General features: G+C 39.1%; 1 protein-coding gene across 2 annotated transcripts in view; it reads left to right on the top strand.

The window, feature by feature from the left end:
• ST8SIA6 (ST8 alpha-N-acetyl-neuraminide alpha-2,8-sialyltransferase 6) overlaps positions 1–3422 on the top strand; it is a 117058-nt gene extending 113636 nt beyond the window's left edge. For both annotated transcript variants that reach the window (XM_027847902.1, XM_027847903.1), the window contains one exon: positions 2918–3422. The gene's annotated coding sequence lies outside the window, so the exon portion shown is untranslated. The remainder of the gene's footprint in view (positions 1–2917) is intronic.
• The last annotated feature ends 8440 nt before the right edge of the window (positions 3423–11862 follow it).

Here is an 11862-nt window from a genome sequence, read left to right as displayed (position 1 = left end):
ACACACACACACACACACACACACACACACACACACACACACACACATCCTCACCATCTCTTTTGTGGCCCAATATGTTTTTGACCATTTTACTAATAGAATTGTGGTGCAGTAGAACAATAGGTGAAGTGAAGGTTTTTGATGAGGGACCCCAAATGATGGATTTGAGTTGATATTGGGCAACTTATTTTTAAATTTTTAAACATATTTATTTAAAGTTTTGAGTTCCAAATTCTCTCCCTTCCTCCCTACCCCCACCTTCCCTGAGATGGTAAGCAATCAAATATAGGTTATACATTTTCAATCAGGTAAAACATTTCCATATTAGTCATTTTGTATAAGAGGATTTGAATTTAAAAAATGAAAGAAAGAAAGTAAAAAATAACATACTTTAGTCTGTATTCAAACTATCAATTCTTTCACTGGAGGTGAATAATATGCTTCCTGATTAGTCCTTTGGGATTGTCTTGGATCATTGTATTGCGGAGAATAGCTCAGTCATTCATAATTCTTCATAGAATTGTATTGCTTTACTGTGTACAACATTCTCCTGGTTCTGTTCACTTCACTATGCATCAGTTCATGAAAGGCTTTCCAGATTTTTCTGAAATCATCCTGCTTGTCATTTCATATTGCACAATAATATTGCATTACAACCATATGTCACAGCTTGTTCAGCCATTCCCCAATTGATGAACATCCCTTCAATTTCCAATTCTTAGCCACCACAAAAACAGCTGCTATAAATATTTTTGTACAAATAGGTCCTTTTCACTTTTTTTTTAATGACTTTGGGATATAGACCTAGCAGTGGTATTGCTGGATCAATTTTATTGCTGGACCAGTTTTATAGCCCTTTGGGCATAGTTCCAAATTGCTCTCCACAATGGTTGGATCAGTTCACAACTCCACCAACAATGCATTAGTGTCCCATTGGGCAATTTTAAAAACTATTTTTTCTTTTATTATAAACTAAAGAAGATTTTTAAGAAATGCAAATAAATAATCTAACAAAACAAATATAAATCTACCTAGAATAAATTTCTATAGCAGAATTTGTCCTTTATGTACCTAAAAGGTTTGTTTTTGTTATTTTTAAAACACAGTTGTTGGGGAAGCAAGGTGGCACTGTAGATAGAACTCTGGCCTTGAAGTCAGGGACATGAGTTAAAATCCAGTCTCAGACACAATGACACTTACTAGCTATGTGACCCTGGGCAAGTCACTTAACCCCAATTGCCTCACCAAAAAAAAAACAAAAACAAAACACAGTTGTAATTAATTTGTATATTCTTTTTCTGCTTCATTTTGCATTACTTTGTATGAAGTTTTATACATCTCTTCACATTCTTCAAACATTTTTATAGCAAATAGCATTCTATTTGATGAACATTCATTAATTATCTTCCTCTATTCCCCAATTATTGGGCATATAGGTTGTTCCCAGTTACTTTGCTATTTAAAATCAAGGAGTTTTGAATATTTTTTTGTGTAGACAAGTCCTTTTTTCTTTCAATAACATTCTTAGGATATAATCTCAGAGATGTGATAGCTAAGTCTAAAGGTACGATTAGTTTTATAACACTGTATATTTCCAGATTGCTTTGCAAAGAAACTTATAGTAATTTAAGGTCTCACCAACCATATGTATGGAGACCTTTTTCTTTCCAGTCTCACCATCATTGAATTTATTTTTATGTATTATATTATACTGTATTATTTTGTTTTATTTTTAGCTATTTTTGCTCATCTGTTTGGTGCAGGATACTACCTCATGGTAATTTTGATTTGCATTTCTCCAATTATCTGAAAAACTGGAAAAGATTTTCATGTGCTTATTAACAATTCTATTTCCTGCTTTGATAATTGTTCATTCTTATCCCTTGACCATTTCTCTATTGAAGATTATCATTCATCTAAAATCCAAATTTTGAATAAATCTACATCACATTTTTGTCACAATCTCTTTTCTTTTTATTTTGGAGATAATGCTTTTTGTTATGCAATCCTTTTATCTTTAAATTAATTTTAATTATTAATTAAATGTGTCAATTTTGTATTCAGTTTTATTTTAAAAGAACCAAAGTTTTAACCTCTAAAGTTAACTTATGAATTTACCTGGTTTCTAAAGGGGTGATGAAAAGATTTTAAGACTTTCTAAATGCAATATTAGTAGCAATTATTTTTAGGCATTTTCACAGGTTATTATCTTTAAAATTGTAAATGGATGACAATTTTCTAGTGTTGTAGGGAAATATATCCTTTCACTCCCACCTCTAATTTACATAAGACCCATACTCTAAAAGTTTCACGTCTTCTCAGCACTGGAGCTTCTGTGTGTCACGGACCTCAGATAATGCATACTGGTTATAGACTCCACCAAAGAGAACTTGTTTATTCATGAGAAATGTTTCCTATAAAGATTCATCAGACCTGTAAGAATAGACGTTGGATGGAGCCTTGTGTTCTGTTCTGAGCACCACAACTGAAGGACATTGGTATGCTGAATAATGTCTAGAGGAGGATAACTGAAATGGTGAAAGGTTTAGTCCATGGCTTTGAAGACTGGTTGAAGGAAGTGGAAATGTTTAGCCTGGGAAAGAGGGGCATGCTATCTGTCTTTCCATATTCAGAGCTGTTTTGTGGAAGAGAGATGAGATTTGTTCTCTTTAGTCCCAAAGGGCAGAACCAGGAGAAATGGGTGGGAGTTACAAAGAGGACGGTTTTAGGCTTGAGGTGAACTCTAGGAGGCTCCAGTATGACATATCCTCACTGTATGTCACAAAGAGATGTCAGAGAGATTTCATTTTCTACAAGTGTGGAAACAAAAAAATAGACATTGTGGAGAGAACATCTGAGCAAAATCTGCTTTTTTAAATTCAAGAGCATATGTAACTTTTTTTTCCCCCCATTTCAGGTGGTGACTTCCATGGGAAGACTTTCTGTATGTTTCAACACTAGTGGTTTGACTTGATGTTTTTGTGAACTCTAAGCTGCACTGCACCAAGATATGATCTGCATTTGATTAGCTACACAAATGAGTTTGGACATTCTTCAAAATACACAAGTAGTACCTTCCCTGAGGAGTTAACTGTGTTATCTCATGGGCAAAGCATTATTATCATCAGATGTTTGTTGAGACCATACTATGTTGTGTCCAGCACTCTGCTAGACCTTAGGAACGCTAAGAAGTCCAAGGCAGTCTGTGCTCTTGGGCAGTTTATTGTCTATGTGAAGTGGCATAAAGTTGAATTTTTCATGTTTGAATGTTTTATTAAAATGAAATCATCTCTTTTGAATAGTAAAAGTTCAAGTCCTTGAAGAAAAGATGGATGGTTATATCAGCTATTAGGCCAACTTGGAAGCCACAGAGAGAAAAGGCCTGTGTTTGTATTGGGACATTAAATGCCTTTTGGTTTGAATGCTGGCCTCATGTTCTGCTTTCTAATTATACCTATTTATGTACATTGTAAGCATATCCAAAAAAAAAAAAAACTAGGCAAACAAACCTACCTCCCCACACTCCATCTTTTCTCCTTGTCATAATACTATCACAAGGGAGAGTGGGAGTAGTTGAGGAAAGAAAGGACTGGGTCAGCATGTTGAAAGTATCCGTATCACCTTTAAATTTTCGGCTCAAGCCAGTCTGTTATGGCTTACTAAAAACTCCTTTTTCCGAAGGCTCTGATGTGCTCATCTTGATTAAGCACGATCTCAGCTTGGTCATATTCGCATGTTTCGTAGCCTGTGTGGTTCTCTTTTGACTATTTTCATTTTAATGTATTTTTGACACATAAATGGGTTTTCGTTTATAGCACAAAAGAGAAGCCTCCATTAGCCCTGTGAGGTGATCCAATAAATTCACTTAAGTAATGAGTTTTTACAAAAAAAAAATGGAAAATGACTTCATATTGCATCAAACTCATTTTCTTTAATTGCCTCTTTGAGGTGCCTGAAACTGTTCGTTTATAAGAGCCCAGCCTTGTTTCATTTTGCTTTTAGCTGGTTTTGTTGGTGCTTTTTGAAACCAGCTGCTAGTATCTGTATGAGGTGGACCACTTTGCTGACAGAAAATGAAGTAGATCTAGGTATTTAGACCACCTTTTCCCAAGATGGTGTATTTAGTCAAGCAGTTTCCAAAAGATGTTTTCTAGCCAACTGGAACATCAATTTTACTTCATGAGGATACTAAAAATTGTGATAATTGCAGAATGGAAGCCAGAAAACATACTAGCGTAAATCATTCTCCAAGAAACATGGAGAATGTCATATGTAAGTTTATTTTAAAATGCTACCCCATTGGAATATTTTAAAGCTGGCTGCAGTTCTTCCCATTTGATTGCTGTGACAATTTTAACTTAAGAAAATTCTTTTTAGAGTTTTAGAGTAGAAGTGGTTAGGACTCAGTTCCCCAATGGATTTGCACTGGCTCTCTCACCAGTTTGAGAATTTTCACTGTTACTAAGTGATAGAAGGATGGTGGCTGGGAATTCACATGCCACGAGTCAGCATAAACCCAAATTTGAGGAGGGGTGGGGTGGGGAAACAACATTAGGAGAAACAGAGTATATTCCACACTGGCACACCCAAAACTTGTCCTTTATTTAGTATCTGCTGCTGCTATCCAAAGAGCTTGCTTATAAACTCTTCAATTTAGGCTCAGCTCAAAGGCTTCACTCAAAGAGGCAAATTTCCATTCTTCTAATCTCCATGCCAAGCTGGGCCGTCTGCTATTACGACTTCTTAGGGGTCCACAGCTATCAGTTGTTCAAAGCTGATTTCCACTGAGCTCTCTGAGTGATTTTTTTTTAATGTCCTCTCTGCTTGTGATGAACACATTTCCATACACTATATGATAGCAGCTTATATATCCTGCTGTGGCTCATTTCTTACACGTGTGTAGTGGTGCTTTGTTGTGACTAATGTGCATCGCTTCAGTGAGGCTGTCTTAGCGCCTCACTGTTGGTCAGTTTGTCCTGTATGTATTTTCTGATCTTCCTGGTTCAGTTCACTACTTATTTGCCGATCATCATCTGTTAATGTACCTAACTTGTAGAATTGCATGGTAACTAACATCTGTATTTCCAATAAAAAAAATTTAGGTGGTGTGTAAGCTTTCCTGGTAAAGGCATTAATTGTCTTTAGTGGGATCCTCAATCCATATTACCTTGTTCACTATTCATAGAACTTCCTCATCAAATGTTCATATATGTGCAAAGGGATCTAAGATGAATTAATTGCACTGGACATTTTTTTCTTGGATAGTGTCATGCTAATAATATATGAGTATGGATATGTGTATATACAGGGCAGTTAGGTGGTGCAGTGGTCTGAGCAGCAGGATGGAGTCAGAAAGACTCATCTTCATGAGATCAAATCAGTCCTGAGACACTTAATGGCTTTGTGACCCTGGGCCAGTCACTTAACCTTGGTCTGTCTCAGTTTCCTCACCTTTAAAATGAGCTGGAAAAGGAAGTGGCAAAGCACTCTAGTATCTTTGGCAAGAAAACCCTAAATGGGGTCACAAACACTTGGACACAACTGAAATGACTGAACAATAACAAATGTACACACTCACACACACACACACACACACACACACACACACAAGATTTTATGTGATATAGCTTTATCTACCAGCAGACATGAAGCCCTCTCTCCCTTTGGGGGAGCATTTGCAGCTGATTGTCCCTGAAATCTGACCACTTCTGTCTCCATCTGCTTGTGACAGTTCAGAATGTGACCTTCATTTGATGTCTCGACCTCAACTCACCCTCCTTCTCTATCATATGTGGTGGAGAAAGCCCTAATAGTCCTTCATCCAGATAGACCTCCTGGGGGCAGCTAAGTGGCGCAGTGGATAGAGCACCAGCCCTGGAGTCAGGAGGACCTGAGTTCAAATCCAGCCTCAGACCCATAACACTCACTAGCTGTGTGACTCTGGGCAAGTCACTTAACCCCATTGCCTAGCCAAAAAAAACAAAAACAGAAACAAAAAAAACAGAGATCTCCTGGTTGAAAGAAGAAATTTGCTCATGAGGGGTTTTACTCTAGGGCAAGGGTGCTGATTCAATATGGCTTCTTTTCTCAATGTTAGAAAGCTTAGGGGCAGCTAGGTGGTGCAGTGGCTACAGCACCAGCCCTGGAATCAGAGAGACCGGAATTCAAATCCTTCCTCAGACACTTAGGAGCTGTGTGACCCTGGGCAAATCACTTAACCCTGATTACCTCAAAAAAATAAAAAAGCTTTAAAATGCCTATTTTTGTTATTATTAGAATGTGTAAAGATCCTACTTGACCCTGCTACACTCCCACCCATGCCAGACAGTTCTCTGATTGCTAGGCTGGAAAAGAGAAGTTGAGGTCAGTTATACTCTGCATATATCCGCAGGCTGACTTACCTCTCCTTCCTCCCCCATCACATTCCTTGCAGCAAAAACACCAACTCAGGGTTAATTAAAATTACCTTCTCTTTAGTGAGAAAGCCATCATCAAAAATACAAACCGTCAGCAACAAAATTTAAAATGACAAAGGAACACAGTAGGAACTGCCTGTTGCATGTGGCAATCGAACAGAAGGGAGAAATGGAGAATGGAGTCATTTCACCACTATTGTGGCTTTCTCTTAGTAAGCGGAGTTCAGTCACTCCAGGCTGGATCCTCCTAATATATGGAGTAGTGAGGCAGGGAAAGGAAAGAGCTGCAGCTGCTTCAAGTCTTAAAATCAGTACCATGGAAAGCATCCTCCATATGCTCCTGCCATGGTGGCCACTCTTTCCTGCTCCCTCTCCAGCTCCCCTGAGTCTGTAGGCTGACATTTTTTTTTTTTTAAAACTGCCATTGCCAGTGGGAAACTCTGCCCTCCAGATCTGATCTTACAATCTAGCTTTGTCTCCTTCTGAGTCAGGATGAACTATAACTCCCAGGGTCTTCAGAAAATTACTATCTCTTCTCTACCCCCAAAGCAATCAGCAGAAGCCTTGTCTGAATGACTTTCTGTGTCTCTGTCTCTGTCTGTCTGTCTCTCTCTCTCCCTCTGTGTATCTGTCTCTCTATCCTTCTCTCTTGTTTGTCTCTCTCTGTGTCTCTGTCTCTCAGACACACCCACACACACTCACACACAGAGTTTATAATTAAACAATACTCCTCAACCTTGATGGTATTTTTTTCCCAAATAAAAGGGAAGACAACAGGCAGCTCTCTTTAATAAGTCTTCATTTTTTTTTAAATGACTTTCATGAAGCCGTGGGGACTTCCCCCATGCATGAAAGTGATGCAGCTTTATTAGCCAATAATTTGCACACACTTTTGGTTAATCTTTTACCTGCTTCCAAACACATTCAACTGCCAGTTATAGCCTTATTACTCTCCTGACTTGGAAAATCAATATCTTTCCCCAGTTAACCCTGTTAACTCTGAGTTAGCTGCAAACAGAAACAGATAAGTATTGATGTGATATCATATTTACTTCAAAGCCAGACATAGTGCTATGCCTTCTGGACTGCTCCCACCTCTGGCATTCAGTGGCACTCCAAAAATATTGTTGACTGATTGTCAACCCACAGATTTCCTATGCTGGAATTTCCATCCTCTTTTTTTCATGAAACCCATAATAAGAATTGAGAATATCAAATTGTCTCTGATATGATGTATAATTATTTTAAAAGTAGTTCATTTTGGGAGCAAGAATAGGATTTTCATGATATATATGTTATCTGCCTATATCAGGGATTCTCACGCAGGCATCTGAGGCCCTGGTGATTTGTCTTCATTTGGAGTCCAAGCAACTTTGCCTTTAGCAGACCACTCTGAATGAGTAACACAGAGAATAAGCTGGCTAATTGATAATGCTTACAATACTGATCCATCTGGATTTCTCTCTATTTCTGCTGGTTTGACCCTTAGAGCTGGGCAGTATTACACAGGATGTCCTACCATTTTCAAGGGCCTCCTTTAAATTGTCAGTAGGAGCATTTACACCTAAGAAATCAGTGATCGCTACAAATCAGGTCTTGTTTACTGTCTATACTTAAGAAAATGATGGAGAAAATTTTAATAATCTATATTAAAATTAAAAGTAGATGTGTATATACCTCCTCCCTTCCCAGAGCCAGTTGTTAAACATTTATCAGTACACCCCTGTGTACTATAAACAATGCTTGAGCTGAAACAGGAGCATGAGGCAGAAGACTCAGGGAATGAAATCATCACCAGATTGGAGGTCTGATGACTAGGAGCTAATAATAAATGGCATTTCTATAGAGCTTTAAGGTTTGCAAAATGCTTTCCATTCATTGTCTCATTTAAGCCTTACAACACCCCTCCTGAGGTGTGCATAGACAGACAGGTTTAATCTTCAAGTCACAATCATCTTGCCCAGTCTCCTCATATTTCAGATGGGTAAACAGGTCCAGAGAAGTCAGTTTAATCCAATTCAACAAATATTTATTTCAGCATCGCTTTCATGTACAAGACACCATGTTAGACAATGAATGAATGAATGAAAAAAATATTAATTAAGTGCTGATTATGTCCAAGCACTGTGCTAATTTCAGGAAATAAAAATACAAGAAAGCAAGCTAGTCTCTTCCTCACATTCTAATAGAGGAACACCAATACCTTAAAAAGGGGGGGGGGCACAGCTGGTGGCGCAGTAGATAGAGTACTGGCCCTGGAGTCAGGAGGACCTGAGTTCAAATCCGGCCTCAGACACTTGACACTAGCTGTGTGACCCTGGGCAAGTCACTTAACTCCATTGCCTAGCAAAACAAAAAAAAGGGGGAGCTTGGGCAGTAAGGGTTGGGAAGTGGGGGAGGCTCTAGGTGGGAGGAGGAGGATGACCAGAGTACAGACAGCATGGCTTGGAAGTAGTAGAGTGGCCTGATTCTAGGGAGAAATCAGTCCCTGATCTCGAGGAGCTTACATTCTACTTAAAGGATACAGCATATAACAAGTAAGTAAAGGCAAAGTAATAACTGGACGCATTCACAACTCAACTAAAATCACACCAACAACCGAACAAAAAAGCCTACCAAAATCCATAACTCCTGACCCCAAGATCGTGCTTTTCCCACTACCCCAATCTTGGCTTACCACTCAAGAAACTGCAGCATATTCGAGATGGCAATAGTTATTGTTTCTTATTAGTAAAATAGAAAAATCACAAAGGACAAGAGGAAAGAGTTCGGAAATGATCAGAATTAGATGCGGGCCGCCCCTTGTGTCTAAATTTAAGGAAAGCCACATACATCAGAAAGTTCCAAGAAGCATCCAAACCAATGCCTTCTCCCTCTTGGCCAGAAATATTGTTGGAGAGGGGTTATAGAGATGGTCAAGAAAATGAAAGTGATATCCTACTGATAAGGCCCCAAAGTGTTGCAGGACTAGAGAGAAGAGGTTTAGAAGAAGCCCAGGAAGGGGGGAAAAAACCCTCAGGCAAATGGAGTAAAATTTAAAAAAACAAACAAACAAACAGCAATCTCATAAAGAGAGTATTGAGGGGGGAAAGGAATATATCCATCCTCTGACTGGTTCATCCTACATTTTGAACCCACTTTCCTATCAGCTGTGGGAAGCTTCTCGCATGTTATTCCCCCTTTGGCTTTCTATGTCCCCAATATTGTGTTACTATTTTATTAGCTCAACAGTGAGCATGAAGATTCCATTCAGAAGGGGTTTTCTTTCTATGACAGAAAAGGTTTTCTATGAGAAGTTGTAGCCTTCTCAGTTGTGGAAAAGTTTTATTTCCTACCTTTCCCTTAGAGGATTTCAGACTCATGCTGCTTAATCTTCGTTCTCTGCCTTGATGAATTCAGAAATGGAACTCTCCTCAGTAAAGGTCCGTTATCGGCCGAGCTTACTCTCTGGTTGTAGCTGAGATTTTCAAGACTCACTAAGTCTCGACTAGGGGACAGGGCACTTCAGAGCTCTGTCAATTCCTGTGAGTCTCAACAGTAGCATTTATTGGGAGCTCCTTTGATTAATTGATTTTAAGGGGACAAATTGGTTTATTTTCTGAACTCTTTGTCTTTAATTTGCTTTAAACTTATATGAGATATCAAGAAACGATAAAATAGGAATACTTCATTCTCCTATTCTTTGTCTCCTGCTATCCTGAATGACTTTGTGTCAGCAGTCGATCTACAAGCACTTATTAAAGCCTTAGTATGTGCCAGGCATTTTACCTGTTAACAGGAGATACAAAAATAAAAGGGAAAAGACTTTGCCCTTCAAAGAACTTACGTTCTAGGGAAGATGAGGGTTGAGGAATAAGCATTTATTAAGCACCTACTATGTGCCAGGTGCTTTACACATATCATCCCATTTGATTCTCACAACAACCCTGTGAGGTAGGTGCTATTATTAATCCCTATTTTGGGGTTGAGGAAACTGAGGCTGAAAGAGGTTTAGTGACTTGCCCAGAGTTACACAGTTAGTATGAGTCTGAAGCCTGACTTGAACTCAGGTCTTCCTGATTTCAGGCCCACTGCACCACCCAACTGCCTCTATTCTATTCGGAGGAAACGATGTACACATTTAAATTAAATTAAATTAAATGCGGAAGTGTTGGGGGAGGGAGGTTAATGGTAGGGAGGGTTGAAAAGGGTTTCATATGGATAATCATACCTCAGTTCTTATAGAATTTTTTAAAAATCTACTTACTACCACACACACTATTTTAATAAGAAAGTCAAACAAAAGCTAGTATTGAAAGCTAATATTAATAGTGATTTAACACAGCAATAGCTAACAAGGTTGAAAAAGGGGAACTGGACCCCAGACTTCCCCAATACTGTTTTTGGTCTACAGGATCAAATGATAATGAGCTCTGATAAAATTAGGCATTAGAGGAAGTTTTTTTTTTTTTTTCACAATTCCAGAATCAAATTTTATCTAAGCTCAGCCCTTGCTGTGAGTTATAACAGTATGGTAAATAGAGCCATAACTAACAGGAGCAAATCAGACTTTATCCCAGGTTACTGACATCCAGGACCAGGAGAGGAGAGAGGAGTGCTTCCTTCATGGGAGAGAGATGGGCTTCCGTGCTCCCTTTCCTTGGTGGTAGCGATCTCCACGCCTCACCTCACTCTTGGAGATCAGGGTTCAACTGCCTTTCTGGGAGCTACCTGGAGAGATAGACTGCCACCTGCCCCCAAGCCAACTACACCTGTGGTATGGGCTGTTCTCTGCTACCGCCCCCACCAACATACTACCTGTGTGACCTCAGGCCAGTCACTCAACCTCTCTCAATCTCAGTTTCCTCATTTATAAAACACCAAGTGCTGTGCTAGTTAGCCTCGGAGGACCTTTCCAGATCTGGATCTATAATCTTATGAATCTGCTTCGGGTGCAATTTTGGTTCAAGACAGCTTTGGTGATAAAACCATATAAACAGAGAAAAAGAAATGGCACGTATTCCACCCCCCCACCCCACCCCACCCCCCACTAGGTACCGTACAGTCAAATCAGAATGTAATAGGTAGGCACCTGTGTTATTTGTTCTTCTTACAGGACAATGCCTAAATTAATTTCCATCAAGAATGTGAAGTGAAATGTTTGCTCATGTGTGAAGGCTTAGAAATAGCTTTTAAGGCTTTTCACTTTATCAGTAGATATCCTGGACCCACTGAGCTTTGAGTGAATACAGGTGGCATTTTTTAATAACCTCCACTTTAAAACAAAGGGGTTGGGGACCTTCCAGAAGGGTAGCATTTTAGCTAGGTGCTTGGGAGGTCTGCCTTTCTAAAAAAGGAGCAATATACGCACAGCTGGTTGGTAACACCGAGTTTCTTCTGCAGAAGCTTGCAGCAGCCTGGAGCCTAGTACCCTTGAAATGAGCATCCACAAGTAAACGTCATCTTT

The sequence above is a fragment of the Vombatus ursinus genome, unplaced genomic scaffold (genome assembly GCF_900497805.2).
Source record: "Vombatus ursinus unplaced genomic scaffold, bare-nosed wombat genome assembly UNPS02005459.1, whole genome shotgun sequence".
NCBI classification, from domain to species: domain Eukaryota; kingdom Metazoa; phylum Chordata; class Mammalia; order Diprotodontia; family Vombatidae; genus Vombatus; species Vombatus ursinus.
This window is presented reverse-complemented; position numbering and strand designations above follow the sequence as displayed.